Raw genomic sequence first — 18,948 nt, forward strand, 5'->3', positions numbered from 1 at the left:
GCAATTTATTCCAAGTTGCAGAGTCATCTCCCTTAAGAAAATATTGACACTCGTTTCTGAAAATACATCCCCCCCAGCCTTTGTCAGATTACGTGCTCACCCGCCAGCCCCCTTACTTCAAAAGCCCAGCACAGGGTCTACCATCCTGTGAGGTGAGTCTAATTAAATTTTAGGGCATATTCGATGCTGGAAATAAATAAAAATAAGACAAGAGTTCAAGCATAATGACAATAATCATTAGAGCAGTCATTTAAATGAACACTTTTAATCAAGCACCCTAAATAAATATAATGCAAAAGTAGAATAGAATTTAAATTTAAATCAACATTCAACCGCATTTAAAAAAAAGCAGGTGGGTGGGAGTGAAACTGAAAATTCTTTTACTTTACCCATGTAAACATCAGACTATGTTTTTCTCCCTAGGCTTGCTTTTCTTTCTTTGGCATGACAGTTCTGATTCTTCAGCCTCCCCATGAAGAAGAGAAAAATTCCCTTGAAGCTGAACTAAATTCATCAGCAAATGAAATTACATTCATTTGATAAAATGCTAAACGGAGAAAGGCAGGTTTATTTTAAGCCGTCAACAGGCTGTTTTAGTTAATCATGCACAGTGCAGAAGACAGGAGTTTGGTTGCTAAGAAAATGGTTGGCAGGGTTCCATGAGACCCATGTGACGTGAAATGCATCTGCTCCTTTTAACTGTGAAACAGAAAAAATAAAATAAACAGTTCAGGGTGTATTTGGTGAGTCACTGTGGAACACGGGGCCAAAATAACTGATGTGTTGTCAGTTTATTTTATACAACCTTGTTGTTATGGTGTCAGCCTTTTCTTACAATTCAAAAATTTTCATTTTAACAGTGATATTTTGTTAGAAAATTGATACATATTTATTATAAATTGGAAAATATATAAAACAAGAAAATTAAAATCTGCTATAGCACACACACAAACATGAATGCCAATGTCTATAGTGCCTGGTGCATGCATAGTAGGGGCTCAATAGTTGCTGATTGAATTAATATATTTTATTTACAAATATGAGCTTATACTGTATTTACTTTTATAACCTGCTTTCTGTTCATCAAAATGTTTATCATAAACATTTTTGTGTTATTAAATATTGTTCTTAAACATTGTTTTAATAGTTCCATTATTATGGGACGCAAATTGTTCGATGACAAGACTTGCATAAGAGCCGGGAACTGGCTCCCTGCCCTGCCCAGTGAGGTTGATATTATGGTGCTGATGAAATCTGAACATACTCAAAACTTCCTGCTTGGATGCCATACTTATTTCTTTGCTTATTCAGTCAGCCACTGGAGTCTCAGCTGTTCTAAGCACAGGCGATTTCCCCATTTCCACCAGCAGATACAGACCTTCACTACCTGGATAGACACTCGCTGCTGTCAGCATCCACACTCACTAGGGTGAGAGGAAGAGCCAAAAACGGCACCTGCCCGGCATCCCCCTGTGTGCCATATGGTCCTCAGAGTAAAGTGACCATGGCCATTGATGTTCACAGCATCTTCAAGGTGGCTGCTTCAAGGTGACAGGTCAAAAGGACAGTCTTAAATCACCATGTGGAAGAGTACTTTGGTTTTAAAAGGTATTGATTACATGATCCAGAAGACTAAAAGTTCAAAGCAAAAAAAAAAAAGAGAGAAGTAGAGAAACATGGTTATCTCCTGAGAACTCACTTGAATCCACCGTCTTCAGTAAGAACAAAATGGAAAATGGGAAGATTCAAGGCCAAAACAACAAGGGAGAGCAAACAGAAGATTCTTGAAGATTAAGTAAACTCATCAGCTGGCAGAACGAGAACTAGCTGGCTAAGAAGGAAGAATTTGAGTATCAGCAGGCACACTGGAGAATTCCAGTACTTTGCAAGTTCATCGCCACAAGGTGTACCAGGGAGCAGAAGACAAGTTCTGCCAGGGACAGGGCACCTCTGTTACAATGTGCCTCGTCTGAACCCACAATCAAAGAAGGTGACCATCTGACAGGAAAGCGTGTTCCACAGATCTGTCGCAAAGTTTAAACATGTGGCCAAGTCAGTTTGGTTTTGAAAATTGTAGCTAAACTGTGAATTAAACTATAAAAATAAATAGATCAAAATATGTATAATAATTCAATCAAAATAGGAGTTCATTTCTTGCCCATTTAACAGTCAAAGGCAGGTGTTCCTGGCTGGTAGATGTTCTGCACATAGCAACTCAGGGAGTGACCCAGGCATATTTGGTCTTAATCTGCACCAGGGCTCCCGAGCATCTGCCTCCATCATTGACAAAAACTGAGAACCTAGAAGGACTACACACCTGCTTCTTTACAGCCTTGTCTCAGAACAGTATTCATTACCAAAAGTCAGTCAGGCGCTCTGACAGCGGGGAGGCTGGCACAATGGAGTCCAACTGTGTGCCCCCCAAAAGAGGAAATGGAGTGGTGGGGGGAGAGGGAAAAGCTAGCGGAGTTTGCAGTTGTTTAACCTTGGTCATATTTTGTATACTTGAGTGATTCTCATTGTGGTACTGTGGTAATGAGTGAAAAGTAAAATTTATGTCTTGATGAATAAAGACCCATTTTAAATTAATGCCATGAAAACATGCAGCATTTCTGGGTCAAAGAGCATAGGAAATTCTAGAGCTTTTCATTAAATACCATCAAATTGACCTTGAGAAGTTTTTCAGTTTATACTCTCACCTCCATGCCATTAACTACCCCATTGATACCACCACATCCAGTATTAACATTCTTAAACTTTTTTTATAAATAAAATTATGTATTCAAACAATAGAGAAAAGATGAGTGAGGGATGTAAAAACAAAATCGCCAGAGGTAATTCCCACTAATCTTTTATTGACTATCTTTTCCTTCGACTCTACACACAAAATATTCCATATATATGATTATGTTACACTTAACATTTCAAGAACTTGTACAATGCCCTATGCTCTCGTTCTGTTTCCTTCTTATTTTACAGTTCCTTCATCTCCTTTTCTCCTCCCTTACTCCTCCCCTTTTATCTGGATTCCCATGCTTTGTGTCTGTCGGCCCTAACTGATGTACTTTACTGAGCCAGTCCTGACTTGAGGAGGTGGTGTGGTGTGGTTAACGGAGAGCACGGGCCCTGGCGTCACACGGCACGACCCTGGATTGCTGCCATGATCTCTCTGTATGTTTCCTTACCTGTAAAGTGGATAATAATAGCACCTACCTCATTAGGTACTATTAATCCTTGTGAGGATTAAATGAGTTAGTATATGTAATGTGCCTGAAACAGCATCTGGTACACAATAAATCCTCTCTGTTTGCTATTATTATTATTATTACTATTATTACTATTACTATTATTACTAATCTATCGCATATGTTACCAATATTTTCTATTTATTTTTTTGGCTTTATGTATGGTCCTGTTTTCACACACTAAAATATGCCTAGCCTTTCCTTTCTAGCTTTTGTATTTCCAAGCATGTGTGGTAAAGGTCTATCACCTTATTTTCTTTTATGTCACTATGTCAAATATATATATATGTCTTTGCTAATTTATGCTTTCTTTTGATTATAATTGAGAGTGGAGGTTTTGGTGACTGTTTTGTTAAAATCAAAGCTATCACTCTTTTTCCTTAAGGTTCTACACTAAGGAAATTGGTGAGAGATTTCCTTAATGGTGTTTGCTTAGAAGAGCCTTTGCTAGCCATTTCCAGTTTGCTTCACTCATGGAGAACTGATCTAGGTAGAGATGCACCTTTTTTTCCTAAATCGTTTGCTAGTTACCCCAACACCATTTATTATTATTCCATGCTTTGATTAAAGGGATCAACTGAGGCTTGGTCCCTCACTCACTGGAACTTGACCTGACGGAAGCCACATCCCATCTTTAGTTATAGTATTCTTTAAGAGAGGTCTGCAAGTACAGTCAACTCTTAATTATCATCCCATAGATAACCCACTTAAGAGATCAATAAAATTTTTAAAAAAAGACTCAAGTTAAAAAATTTTTTCATCCTGGCTTCTCACATTAACTTTACACAAGTCAGCTTGGAAGAACACTCTTTTAAGGGTATATAAATGTTCTCAAAGCTAACTATGAGTGAATCTTGAAATTTCCACCATCTAGTTATCTGTGCATTTGTCTCCTTAATGATTACAAGTAGTGCAAAGCTGAATAGTGCACCTGAAAACATGAAATCCACAGGTGGTTTCTCTGAATCAGGCACTGATACGATTTTATGGACTAGGAATCAGAAGACAACAGAGATTAAAGGAAGTTTGGCGGAGGTGGGTAACCCAGAGAAGACAGAGATTTTTGACTCCAGAATTTAGGACTAGTCAGTTAACAGCTGAACTAATAAAGTCATGATACATTTGGAATCTCTCATTTAGTAAATAACGTTCAAATTCTAAAGGTGTTTGTTGTGTAGCATATTCTCGTTTTTAACTGTAATTTATAAAATACTTGTTTTCTGTGCTTAAGAATTTGTTTTAAATCAATGTCTATGAATTTGGTGGCACGTGGAATGGTACACAGCACGGAGTTTCATATTCTTGCTTTACTCCCAGTAGGGATTCCTGGCATTCTCCGGATTCCCCTTTTGTCCTATGGTTCCCAAACCAGGAGCTCTTGGCTTTTTAAGCACTGTCTCTGCCTTTCTCTCCACATTGGAAGACTCCTTGCAACCAAATAGGAGCCTTCATTGGGATCATTTTATGGATGATTCCTTTTCCTTAGGATTTCTGCTATGCTTTCAGCACCCTGTGTTTTGCTTATGGTATGTACCATTCCGTGTGATCAGACTGGGTCAGGTACTAGTAACCACAATTATATCATTGGATTGTAGGAAAATCCATTTCTTGACTGCCCAGTCTCTCTTTAAAATGTGAATTTAATCACCTAGATTTAAAAAACATCATTTTTATGTAGTTTACTTAGTGGCATAACTCCATTTTACTGTTTAAACATCAAGTAGGACTTTCCTTGGGCGCTGCTGCTTTGTTCAACAACAAAAAGGGGGGAGGCAAAAGTCCACTTGCAGTTACAATACCAAAAGAGAACACAGTAATCAATAAATAATAAATAATACTAGAATAAACTCTGTGTTTCATGTATTTCCACTGTAAATCTACTTTTGCCCACCCCTGCATTGCTCCTTAGAATACCTTTAAACATTTGTGCAAAGGCAGAAAAAAATTAAACCATTTATTCACCTTCTATGGTTTATGGAGAGTAGTTTTTACAGTCACCTTTGGATAGGTATTTTAGAAAAAATCAGTTTAGGGTTAATATAGTGGGAACAACAAATAAGTATAATTTTAGTGTCCAGTTCCAGGGGAAATGCCAGCACATACTGTCAATTTTATCACCACCTCCCTGAGCCCGCTGACCTCCAGTTTAGCACTGACACAGGAGCTGACCTCTTTTTTGGTTAATTGCCATCCCCTCTACTCCTTAAATTTGCTATATTACCATCTGAAGAAAGAAAATACGTTAATGTAAAGGTTCACATTTACCAAACAAATACTACTCTAAGAACATTTATATGCCAATCAAAAAAAAACATACATGGTTATACATAATTAGCAATAATTATAAATAGGAATAATTTCTAAGCTCTGCTCTAGATGTCTTAATTATTCACCAGAAATATAAAGTCCATTAAGTCTTAATAGTCTCTCTGAAGCAGATTCAGAGAGAAAGCTGTAATTTGAAGGAAAAAATAAAGGAGGGAGGTGAGGGTATGAACATCCAGAAACCAGGCACTTCCCTGGGTATGGGGAGAGGGGATGAAAGCTACTAAATAGTAAAACTTGGAAAGGCTCAAGGCAAACACAGACTTCATGTCCCGCCATCAGGGATCGCCCTCTTTTCCAGGGCTCGTCCTGCCAGTTTCATTCTGGGTTTTACCTCTTCCAGTTCCTTCCGCCTCTGGGACCTTATTCCATTCATTACCCTGGACCTGTGGCTGCAGAAAATTCAAGTCTAGGGAGGTCCATCATGTTCTTGTATCTTGTTCTTACAAGGTGAAAATGCCTCTAAAGCATTTCTAACTAATCCATGCATCTTCAATAACTGGAATTTCACAAGTGACAACCCAGTCCTGACATTCATTATGTTAATTATCAAAACCTCTGGTATTAGAGATAAAAGATAGCTAAGGCACCTGTCACTGCCTCTGAAGTTTGGCATTTTGATTAAATGCTACCAGTAACCACCACTAGAGTATATGTATTTCCAATTAGAATAACTGCATGCCTTACGGTCTAAATGAAAACACACTGTAACCCAGATTCACACACATAATGTCTGCTGAAGTATTTTAAAGCAAATTACTTTGGTCATATTAACACCTTCCCTTAAAAGAAATAAAGCCACTTGAAATATGACTGTATTTAGAACATCCTCTTCCTCATTTCCTATTCACTTTTAACCCATGGCTATCATCCAGTTCCCATCCTTAAAAACCGTTGCACTAAGACTGATCCTGCCAAGGTTGTTTATGACCTAGAAGCAAAATCCAATGAGCTAGACCCTAGCACAGTTCCTGAAATATCAATGTTCATTTCTATCATTTGAGGAGGAGTTAAACATGTCTTAACCCTGTTTTTCCCTTGTCATATACTAAAAAACCTTGATTCAGGCATGAAAGAGGAGAGTCTGGTAAAGTATTTAAGGGGAACATGCTATATTCACTACTTGGCAAATGAATTCTCACCTCTCATGAAATGGTTTTTAGAAAATATCAGTTTATTCCATTAAGTCCCCAAGCTACCATGAAAATGCTCAGCCTGACAGCCCAAATATGTAAAAATACCTGAAAATAATTGTAACTCAATGCCTCTGGAGAAAGCACAGCTAGTGAAGATTCTCTCATGGAAAAGCCAGGTCCCACATTTTCCTATCGAAATTAATAATCTACTAATTGCTGATGACAAGATTCCTTCTTGTATTAAACATATACTATTTTTCTGTACATGGCAGTTTTAACTTCTCTTCAAAGACTCCAGACTCAGTGTGTTCACAGGGGCACTTTGAAGACATGCAATAGTTATTTTATGCTGTATCCTGTTCTGAAGCCATCTAAATCTTAATTCAGTATGAACAGGAAATGCATGTTTTCTGCTCAGTGTAATTGAGTGCTTTCTCTCCAAAAGGATGGAATGTTGGGCACGCCTTGATTTTCATTCAAGTAAATAATATGTATGTGCATGAAATGTGGGAGATGCCGCAAGTAATAACTGAAATCTTAGTTTGAGAAAACATTCAATTGTAGAGAAATATGAGCAGATTTAAAGTGAGGAACTGCCAAAATGTGAGTAGAGACATGCTAAAAAATTCTTTCCCTATTTCTCTGATACTCAATTTTGAGAGCTTCTCTGATCATCTTTGAAACAGCTCCCCCAATCCCAGAGAAAGCTGCAAGGAAAGGAAAAGACAGCTTTATAAGGAAAAGTCATCCTTTAGGAGGGAGAGAGATTCAGCTTTTCAGTCAATGGATACTTATGGTCCACCTGATAAGTTTTAGACCCCATGCTTGGTGTGTTCTCAAACGGTAATACACTGTTGTGTACTACTGTGTACTTTACTGTTATTTAAAGATATGAGTCAGGGAGGGAAGAGAGAGAAAAATGTGTAAGTGTGCATATATTTTTCTTTTTCTTTTAAATTATGTGTATAATAGGATAGAAGCCACTTTCTCAGGCCCTCTTTCCCAGAGATAGCTAGACCCCCAAGCAGGACTGACCCTAATTGTTTTATCAGCCTTTATCCTCCAGACTAGAAAATTACTGGGAGTGCCCTGAAGGCACAGAGGCTCCGGGAACTTTTGAAACAGGACATACCAGACAACAAGGAGCAGACTGCCTGGACCCTGCACCCAAGGACAACATCGGAACAAGTTGCAGCCCAGCTGAAACACCTGGCTCTACAACCACCCCACTCCTTGGTAAATGCCCAAAGCCTAACCCCTCAGGGCTGGGGCTGGGGCTGGGGCATATCTCTGCACCCAGCTCTTTCCCTCTCTTGGGAAAATAAAAATAAGAACCTTTACTCTCTGCACTTTCTCCTTTCTGTGAATTCTTTCACAGCCCCCATCACTGACCACCCTAACAGTGTGTATATTTATGTAAAATATATACAGGGGTGGGCAAAAGTTGGTTTATAGTTGCTCATATAGTAAATAAAACAATAGTAAATAATAATACCAGAATAAACTGTGCTTTCATATTCACCACTGTAAACCTACTTTTGCCCGTCTTGTAAGTACATTTATTAAAAATTGACATCTATTAAAATATACATATACATTCACTTAATAATTCCAATGATCGTTTTCCATCATTTGGTGAAGAAGTAAGCACTCCTGCAGAGATGACCTGGGATGGGGTTAGCAACGTATGGAGGAGTCCCTCTGCCTTGTCTAGTCTCAGTTCCCAAACACCGCTCGTATGGTGACCATCTGTGTGCATGGTGATCCTGGTGTTTCAAGAGAAGCATTTTCTTTTTCATGGAATCACAAGCCAGATTTCCCAATGTTCTCTACTGAAGAAGTAGTAATTCATTCTAGCACTAGAATTAAAGCTGGTAGTACTCAGTAGGCTGGACTAAGCAGTTTTCTCCTAACATGGAGTTCAGAGCCTAATCCCAGCACAAAATATTTCTCTGCTGAACTCCCTTTACTTGAAGTCTCACAGGAAACTTCTTAGGATTAGCAGGTTAAGTGGAATAATAAATATGGTATTCTCTGCTATAGCTGTAAAATAATTTTCCCTGTTTTGGGGGGAACTGTGCCACCCTAACTCCAACTTCACAGGTCAAATGAGGACTTACCAGGTCAGGGTTTCTTGTATCCTTGACCACAAGGATACAAGGAAGGGCTTGTGACTCAATGATTTGGTGACAGTGGCTAGTCCAGGAAAACACTCATGAGACACAGATAAGGCCCCTCAGTGTTCTCTTCTTGAAGTTTTCAGCTGGAATTAGCAGGTATGTCTCCTGTATGTCTCCTTTACTTTTACACAGAACACTTTACTTCTGACAATTTCAGTCACCAAATGTGTGGGGGTTTGCTACCCTCACCCCACCAAGCAATTAATTCTCTGCAACACCAGCTGGTTGTCCTACAGTGTAACTTAATTTTGACACTCCCTGGAGATGCATCAGATCTCCCAGAATTAGGCTGCCCCCACACAACACACTTCAGATGGCAGTCACAAGTAGTAGGTCCCCAGGTTACCCACAACTTCTGTCCATTTGGCTACAAATTAGAGATTCCTATGACCTCCCCCCACCTTGAATTCTATTATCTGCTAAGACAGCTCAAAGAACACAGGGAAACACTTGTTCACATTTACCAGTTTTTTGTAAAAAGGTACGATAGAGGAAGCAGGTGAACATACGGATGGAAAAGAGGCACAGGGCAAGGCATGTGGAAAGGCTGAAGGGCTTCCCCGCCCTGTCCATGGGCACCCGGCACCTCCACTTGTTTCCTGATTGTTGAAACCGCTCTCTAAACCCCTTCCATTTGGGTTTCTCTAGAGGCTTCACTAGAGGGGCATGACTGATTAAATCACTGACCACTGATGACTGAAATCTCAGGCCCTCTTCCATCTGCAGGGTGGGAAGGGGGAGAGGGCTGCAAGCTCCACCCCCCAATGGATCACTGGCCCACTGGCAGCACTCTCTCATTCTTAGGTGCTTTCCAAAGTTCCCTAGTTGATGTATCCAAAGACACATTTATGGCTTTCATTACTTAGGAAATTCCAAGGGTTTTAGGAGCTCTGTCCAAAACTGGAAGAAACCAAACTTGTATTTCTTATTATAAATCACAGTTTCACACTCCCAAACTAAAATGTGAGCTCCAAGAGGAGAGAGCTCTGTGCTGCCACCAACCCCCATGCTCAGAAGGCAAGCAGACGGTGTATTTTCAGTTAAAATTCACCAAATGAATGACAGTACCATGTGAGTCCATCATAAGAACCTTATGTGACAAGTTTTTGATAGGTTAAACGAATAGCACAGGACAACAATGCTAGAAGTAGCAGAATAAGATTGACTTCAGCTGTGTGTGACGCCAAAGTCTTCACTTTGAACCACTAAGACTTAGTGACTAAGTTATACCGGCTGGGGTGCCTTGAAGCATTTATTGAATAACTAGCAGAAAACAAAGAAGAGAGAGAACTTTGCCCACATCGCATCTTTGACCAGGGCTTGGCCTTGCCACCAGTATCTGCTGAAGCACAGGCTTTCCCATTAAATACCTGTTACATACAGTTCAATTCCAAACCTGAGTTTACCTTGTCCCACCTGGTGACCTCAATGCCATTTAATGTCTCACAATGTCAATTTCTTCATCTGCTGTTGCCTAATGATGGCAAAGAATTTAGAACAGTTTCTGACTAGGTAAATTATACGCCAATGGTAGCAGTGATCCCAATGAGAGAAACTGGTTGTAACATAGGGAAACGGCCCAGCTCTCCTCTGCCTTCAGCCTGCTCTAGGCTGGCTTCTAGCCAATGTTATTGGTTGGCCTCTTGCTGAACGATATAGTTCATTAGTATCTGATCCTCTTTCAAAGTCCTTCTTGTTCCCCACCTATGACTCTAGATGCAAAGGGAAATCCCAAATGACACGCCAGAAAAGGCCTGACTAGCCATGAACGTAAGGATCTGATCCCAACTGTCCAGCGAAAGAACACACTTTTCAATGGATTATTGGGCCTGTGTACATTTGATTTATAAAGAGGCCCAGCCCTTCGATCTGCCAGTATGACAGGGTTTAAAGTATAGGTGTCAAATTCTCTAGCAATACATTTGAGGCTCAAGATATTTGGAATTACTTGCCTAGAGCTATCACTATGAGCTGAGAGAAGCACACAGAGCTGACAGTGTGTTGGGTAAGCTCTCCCTGCTGCCTTTAGATACATTTAATAGAAGAGATGACCACTGGTGTGGCTGTTTTCTCTAGTTATGTATCTGTGCTCATTTTTAATCATAAAGACCTCGCTTTAATATCAAGAAATATTACATAGCACCAGCCATCCCCCCCAAAAATTCTCTCATGACTGAGAAGATACATTATGACCGTTAGAGTTCTCAATTGCAGACTTTTAAATGAGTTAGAGTTGTTTAAATCACACTGACATCTACATATATTTGGAAGATAGCAGTGCATTAGTGTGTATGACATCTTAGTGGTGCAGTGACTAGACTAGAAAGCTGAGAACTCTTTGCATGAACATCCTGGTGCCTCAGCGGCCTACATTTCACAGGCTGGGAACACATGTCTAAAGACATTTAATTGAGAATTTGGAGAAGAAAATACCACAAAGTTAACTCAAACTTTATCTGAGTGGTCTATAATTCTACTTATGACTTGCTGAATTTAAAAATTAATATAATGATAGGTTGACTGCAAATATAATCTTGTTTTGAGACAGGAAAAACATGAATTTATAGTTTCTTTGGAGTCTAATTTTTAACTACAGTAGACTAATCTAAGTCTTGGCAGGATAACAAACATAATTTAAACCACAAAGCTATAAATCCAAGGAACAATGTCTATGATGTTTGAGTTATATTCAAACTGATCAGGGGAGAGGCTAGGGGGATTTCTTTACCAAAATTATTGAACAGGGAAGCGCTTTCAACCACAGTATAAAAGACAATTTGCAATTACTGTTCTACTTTTCCCCCACTTTCCATTCTTATTTTAGAGCACAGCCATTTGTAGCAAAACCAACTTTGGCGTCTCTTGAGTTTATGTTTTTACGGAAGAAAAAATGCCATCATGTAACAAACTGCTCTAATGTTAAGAGAATTAGTCTCCTTACTTCCACTAATCTTAAAGGGAGTTTCAGATTTACATAGAATGAGAAGAAAAGTCTTTTCCTTCTGTCCTTAAATGATAAAGCAGGTGACTCTGGTGCTATTTTAAAGATTCTGAGGATGAAATGTATATTTATGACACACTGCAAGTGAAGCTTTACCAAAATGAAGCCTTTTTTGGGCAAATCGGTATTTTAAAAGTGGAATCAAATCAAACGCATATACTTTAATCATTTCAGATTAGTTTAGCCTGGGGGTATTTAAAAAGAAATCTTCTACTAAAAAATATAGTTATTTAAATAAAACCATAATTTTGGAACTTAAATACCTAAGAATTGTAGAATATAGGAACACTCAAAAATGATGATTTCTTTTCATGGATTTGGGGATGAAAATGCTACTATTTTTTCTTAGTATTTTGGTTTTTTAACTCTGGACTTTTTTAAGAGTTAAAGGTAAAAGTTAAAGTCTAAAGATAGATCCACAAATGAACATGGAAACAAAAGCGTCTGAGAGCACTCCGCCAGTTAAAAAGTAATACTGGACCCACACCTATCAACACTTTAACTGAAAACCTATTTCACAAGATTTTAATTGAAAACCTATTACTAATGCAACAAACATTTGTTGAATAACAGGATATTGCTCTGTGCTTAGGATTGAACTCTGCGCCAGGCAGTAGGAAACCATATGTTTCTGGTTCTTGGTGTCTGGGTTTGAATCCTAGTTTTGTCCCTTGCTTACCATGCGACCTTGGACAAATTATGTAACTTTTCCTTGCTTTGCTTTTTTTCTTCAGTGCAATGGAGATATTAATGGTACTTTACTTATAGAGACATTTTGAGGATTAAAATATGTAAGTATCATAAAACTCTTAATGCAAAAAGTACTTGGAATGGTGGTATGTAACCCTGACTGCATGTTAGAACCAGAGAGCTTTTTAAAAATACCAGTGAGTTCTTCAGCAGCTACAGCTTTGGTGAAGTGAGAAACGTGACATGGGCTCTGATTGCTCACAGTGTCACAATGAGGACATTCAAGTCTTGCTTCTCCCAACTCCCTACAGGAAAGCCCAATAGAGGCTTGGGATCTTGAAGGTAGATTTTTAACCAGTCATAACTTCCCCAAATGGATGCAGATGTGCATAAATATCCTAAAAGAATATAAATAGAATCACAATCCTTAGATTGGGCCATATTTTACAAGGAAGAGCCAAAGAACCTGGTTTGTTCTTTACCTTGCCATTAAAGAGCTTGATCAAAGTGGATATGAGAATGACTGCATTGGCTATTTCATCTAAGGAGAAACTTACGAAGGATTCAGTGGAAATTTGTATGGATGACGTGGTTTTCACCACATTCAGAATGTCACTGTGGTAAATACCACCAATACTGACTCAATACCCATATTCTAGAACCAAGGAACTTTCTCAGGTCCACTCTGACAGAGGAGAAATTGCAGATGACACGCCATGTGCTCTGGATGATACCACTGATGGTGAGGGGACAGATGTGGAGTGTGAGGAAGTTAGGAATGCAAACTCATCTGTGCAACTCCTGAAAGTCACGGTTTCAAAAGCAGAGTGTCCCACAGAATCCAAGCCAAAGTCCTTGCAGTTCAGGAGGAAATGGTTGCATCCTAGGCTCTGAATTAAGCCTCAGTAGTCAGCACCCAATTTCCAGGCACCTTTAGATCTGGAACTACCAGGCACCAACCAGAGGTGCTGAGAACTCTATGATTGTCTTCTGTTCACACACATGTGGTAGGGCATTGAATTAGTTTTCAATGGGTGCTGTTACAAATTACCACAACCTTAGTGGCTTAAAACAGTGCACACATTTTCTTTTACAGTTCCAGAAGTCAGAAGTAAAAAAAAAATGGGTCTTATGGGCTATAATCAAGGTATTGGCATGGTCGCATGGCTTCTGGAATTCGTAGGGGAGAATTCATTTCTCTGCTTTGTCCAGCTTCTAGAAGCTGCTCACATTCCTTGGTTTGTGGCCTCTTCAATCTTCTAGGCCAGTAATCATATCACTCTGACGTCTGCTCCCATTGTTACATCTCTTTCTGTGACTCTCCTGTCTTCTTCTTCTGCTTATACTGGCCCTTGTGTTTAAACTGGGCCCACCTGGCTAGTCAAGCATAATCTACTCATCAAAAAAATTCTTAACTTTATCACCTGTGCCAATTCCCTTTTGCCAATGTAAAGTAGCATATTCACAGGATCTGAACATCATTGGGGAGCCATTATTTTGCCTACCACAGATATCAGGGGTCAAAACACTGCCCTGTAGAGGTCAGAGAAGAGCTTAACCTTCAATACTGAGGGTAAAGAAGGGCAGGGTGACTTTAACCTCTCCCCTCTCTCTTCTTTATCACATGTTGACTTCTGTGTGTCTAGAATGCATAGTAGTTTAAAGAGTTGTGAGCCTGGGAATACCAACTTGGTGATTTATGAAAGACAATCTTTTAGCTGATAATATTTAATAGTTATTAGTTATTGAAAAAGATGTTAAGTCACTCTTCTTTTGGCCTTCTAGAGAGTCACTCTGCACCCTAGAAGCTGGGACCGTGTCCAGTGTGTAGGTTATAACCACTACTGTAGACCTTCTCTTGTCCTCCACTCAATTTTACAGAACCTCTGGTTGAAGTAAGAGTTCTCCAATACTTGTTTGGTCCCTGAACCCAAACTATGTTCTATAACATTCCTTATCTGAGGGTTAGACATTTCCTTGCCTGTGTTTTTGGCACAAGCTAAGCTAGGCAGATGATAAATGTTCCCAATCCTTCCATGACTTTTAAGACTGCTGCTTTCGCAATCCTTAACAAAATAGTGCTGTCTTCTTGAACTATTTTGGGCCTTATGAGTAGATGATTCTACTTTGGATTGTCTTCTGAACCAGGTAAATATTGTCCTGCAAGAGTCTATTTCTAACTATCAGGTTTGAAATATTTTTGTTTTGCTCTTTAACTGAAATTTTCTCTACTGAGCCACAGCAGTCAAAGCAGAATGGCAATTTGAAGGCACTATTCCACATAGCTATTTGAACAACTTCAGCACTAATGTGCTTTTCCTACTGCCTTCAGGGAAGAGATATATTTTACTCCCTGTGTGTGGTCTGCTACTGTGCACTGTGAAGGCCTGGATTTTCACAGTGTATAATCATATTTGCACACTGGAATATATCACATGTGGGGAAAAAAGAGAGATTAAAAAAACCCCAGCTTACCCCTTGCCTGTTTGCTTTACCACATCATGATCTCGATAAAAGTAGCTGTCCTCCCTGGACCACGGTTCCTTATTGAGTAGCATCAGGAAGCAGGCTCTACTCTCGGGGGCCTGAGCATCCACATACATGACATTCCACCTCCTGGGTCTAGGAAGCCAGCTCTTGACATTTATATCATTTCTTCTTTGAGGCTGCTCTGATTTCACCTTAAAAAGTCCAAAGCTTGGGCCATCCTTTCCCAGAGCCACCCTTGGCCTGTGTCCTTGGCTGGACAAGCCTTATCAGTCCCAGACTCTAGTGAACGCCCCTCCCTCTTCCTTGAGCACAGACCCACACTCTGGTTTCTTGCACCCAGGCTCCTAGCCAAGCTTACTGGAAGCATCTGGAGTTTTTGACTACAACTCAAGCTGTATTTCCTTATTGAAGTTTAAATTTTAGTTTTATCTGCTTTCTTAGAAATAATATAACTCCATCATAATGGAAAATTACCTTGTCTGGCTTAGAATAATATATGCACTCAAAAATTAATAATAGAAACCAATGAGACAGAAAATGTGTGTTGCTGTCAAACGTTTGTTCTTAGAAGCCTTAGAACCTGGAGTTTGCAACTACAAAGTTAAGCATGCACATGTGCCAGCCCATGTGGCTGGCCAGCAAAACGAAGGTGGTATTTTACAGAGTATTTCAATGAGTGACTGAAACCTTGATGTTTGAGTCCCCTAGTATGGTGACCACATTAGAAGAAGTGTCTGAGTGAAGAAAGAAGGCTGAATTCAGGCCTCTATGTGTTGCTCGAGCTGACATTATTTAGCTGTTGCTAAGGAGGAAAGTACCTGCTCAGGACATGAGGCCTTCTAGACGACAGAATCTCCAGGGCCTTTGCCAAACCACAGCTGCAAAAAAGGACAGAATTCAGAGAGCTGACTGTATTCTTTGATTGTAATAGATGTCTATACCTAATACCAGGGATCTAATAGAACAGAAATGTCAGCCAACTTATTTGACAACCTTTGTTTTTCAGAAGATTTCTGAAGTATTGTTTTAGTCATGATTCTTTTAAAAGGTGTTGAAGGTAACCACGCCTGCTTGGTTAAGATTCCCAGAGCAAAAGTGAGTTGCAGGCCAGCTGTTAGTGGCTGAAGAAAGACCAGGTTATAAATAGGTGTAGCAAACTGACAGCCCAAATGCTGCAATAAAAACTTAAAGGACCACTGTTAAAACTGCTCAACCTCAACTTGAGCCTGTCTGTAATTCCTAAAATAACTATATATTTATAACCATATTTTTGCTGTAATTACTTATTTTTTCCTTTTCCCAACCAAGTAATCAGTTCTATGACCAAATTTTAAATTTGATGTACTATGTATAAATAGTAAATAAAAAAGCATAAATGTAAGACCCAGAAAAATGCACTGACAGCACACTTTCAGATAATCACTACATGATTTCAATACAAACACAGCACTCCGGGACAAACGATACTTTATCAACTGTGTCTTTGCCACTAATAAGTAAAATGCTCTTTTGTTTTTAAAGAACAGTCATTTTTGTTAATATGATTGTTATCCAACTTAAAGGTCAAAGTTATATATTAAGGTAGAAAACTGGAAGAAAAGAAAAACATTTCTGTCTGTTGCTTCTTTTATGAGGTTGTGGGGAAATGGGAACCATAGTGCACTGTTGGTGGGAGTGCAGACTGGTGCCACTGCATTCCCACTGTGGAAAACAGTATGGAATTTTCTCAGAAAACTAAAAATTGCCCTGCCTTTTGACCTGGCAATTCCACTGCTCGGATTATATCCTATGAACCCTGAAACACCAATCCAAAACCACCTATGCACCCCAATGTTCATAGAAGCACAATTTACAATAGCCAAGTGCTGGAAGCAACCTAGGTGCCCATCAGTAAATGAATGGATCAAAAATTGTGGTACATATACACAATGGAATTCTATGCAGCAGAAGGAAAGAAGGAGCTACTACCCTTTGCAACAGCATGGATGGAACTGGAGAGCATATGCTAAGCGAAATAAGACAGGCGGTAAAAGGCAAATACCATATGATCTCACCTTTAACAGGAACCTAATCAACAAAACAAACAAATAAGAAAAATATAACCAAAGACACTGAAATAGAGAATAGGCTGACAGTGAGCAGAGGAGAGAGGGGAGGGAATTTCAGGGGAAGGGTTTACAGGAACAAGTGTAAAGGACACATAGACAAAAACTAAGGGGGGTGGAAATGGGAGGGAGGTGGGGAAGGCAAAGAGGTGGGCTGGGATGGGAGTAAAATGCAGAAAATTGTACTTGAACAATAATTAAAATTTAAAAAATGAAAATAAATTAAAAAAGAAAGACATTTTTGTAACATTTGCATTCTGACCACCAGAAAGAAAAACTACATCAAATATAATATTTCCAAGAAAATAAAATTAATTCAAAGTTTCAGGAAAAACTTTAAGGATATTTCTGTGTAGAAGCCATTATTGCATCTTTAGATAAAAAGACAATTTTCATTTGAGGCCCATAAGACATAATTAAGAGAAGTGGATTGGCAGAGGAAAAAAGTGAAAACATTGCTAAGATAATAATAAGTGATTAATCATGTATCAGCTGATGGGATTGATTTCTGAGGTATGAGTTGTACTTCACATTCACTAACCCCTGAGCTCCACCGCTGTTTCACGTCGCTCTGTTCCCTACGTGGTTGTTTTACATGCTGCTGGAGTGGATGACGCTGTCTGGTTATTCAGCACCAACCAGAGCCCCTCTGCTATTCATCAGTTGTCTTCAGTGCAGGTCCCTAAAAGACTCTGTGCACAGACATACACTCCAGGTATGCATCTGGGTAATTTCAAAAAATTTGTTTTTCTGAATTGGCAGTTAGGTGCATAAAGAGGAAGGAAAATAATATGAATGCTCGAATAATTCTCAGGGGTTTAAATCAATCCAAAGAGAAACTATAAGGTCCCTTAAGTTTGGTGACCAAATGCCACATGCATGAAAAAAAAAAGCCAGTAAAATACACTGTAGCTGTGATGCAGCAGCAAGAGTGCTTCAAGATATAGCCCATAAAGTTCTTCAAAACCAATCATGTTTTATGCTCCTTTTCTTTAAAAAGATTTTTTCAATTAAATTACCATTATAGTAATAAAATGTGCATTTCCACTTTACAAGGTTCAGTAAGGTTTGCCTTGTGTAAAATGCCATTTTCTAGCTTCCAAATAACCGTTGAAATGCCAACAATGTTTTTTTTAACCTCATCTCAGCTACAGGTGATCAGAATCATAGTTTGTGAGGTTGGACCTTGAGATGCATAGTACCCTATGGTTCTAATAGTTCCTCAGCCCAAATTTTGCTTCCCTATCCATACTAGAACTTCCTTCCAAATTCTTCCACCATCATTCCCCTTCTTACAAGGTCGGGGATGACATTGGGAACATATGTTGAAAGGAACTCGCTCAAGGGCAGACTCATCAGTGGCTCTAAAAGCAGTGTCAGGAAAAACAGCTGAGACTCTAACAGAATGGAAAGTCCTGCCTCTTAGCCCAGTGCTGAAGCCTCTCCTTCAAGCTAGATCAGTGTGGTAGGAAAAGCTCGCTTCCTATCTAGGTCACATCGCCTGAATTAAGATGCAATTACTATTCTGGCAGGTGGGTGCAGTTGGCAGTAATTTATCCCTTTTTCTGACTCAGAAAAAACCTGGAACAGTCCCCACAGTGATCAGCAAGTCCCAGTGACTGGGTTAGTCCTGGGAGACTAGAAGTGCCTGAGAAGAAAAGGGATTTAGAACTTGGAACTAATTATTTTCCTGTTATATTGGGCATTTCAGTAGAGAGAAAACTGGGATCACATTAGACTTCTAATGAAGAGACTTTTTCACCTGAGTCTTAATCA

At 39.3% G+C, this 18,948-nt stretch overlaps 1 pseudogene; it reads left to right on the top strand.

The window, feature by feature from the left end:
- Window positions 1-1,504: 1,504 nt before the first annotated feature.
- The window catches only part of LOC119047440 (partitioning defective 3 homolog), a 91,881-nt pseudogene continuing 74,437 nt past the window's right edge, over window positions 1,505-18,948 (top strand).

The sequence above is a fragment of the Artibeus jamaicensis genome, unplaced genomic scaffold, assembly GCF_021234435.1.
Source record: "Artibeus jamaicensis isolate MK-2021 breed Jamaican fruit bat unplaced genomic scaffold, CSHL_Jam_final contig_387, whole genome shotgun sequence".
NCBI classification, from domain to species: domain Eukaryota; kingdom Metazoa; phylum Chordata; class Mammalia; order Chiroptera; family Phyllostomidae; genus Artibeus; species Artibeus jamaicensis.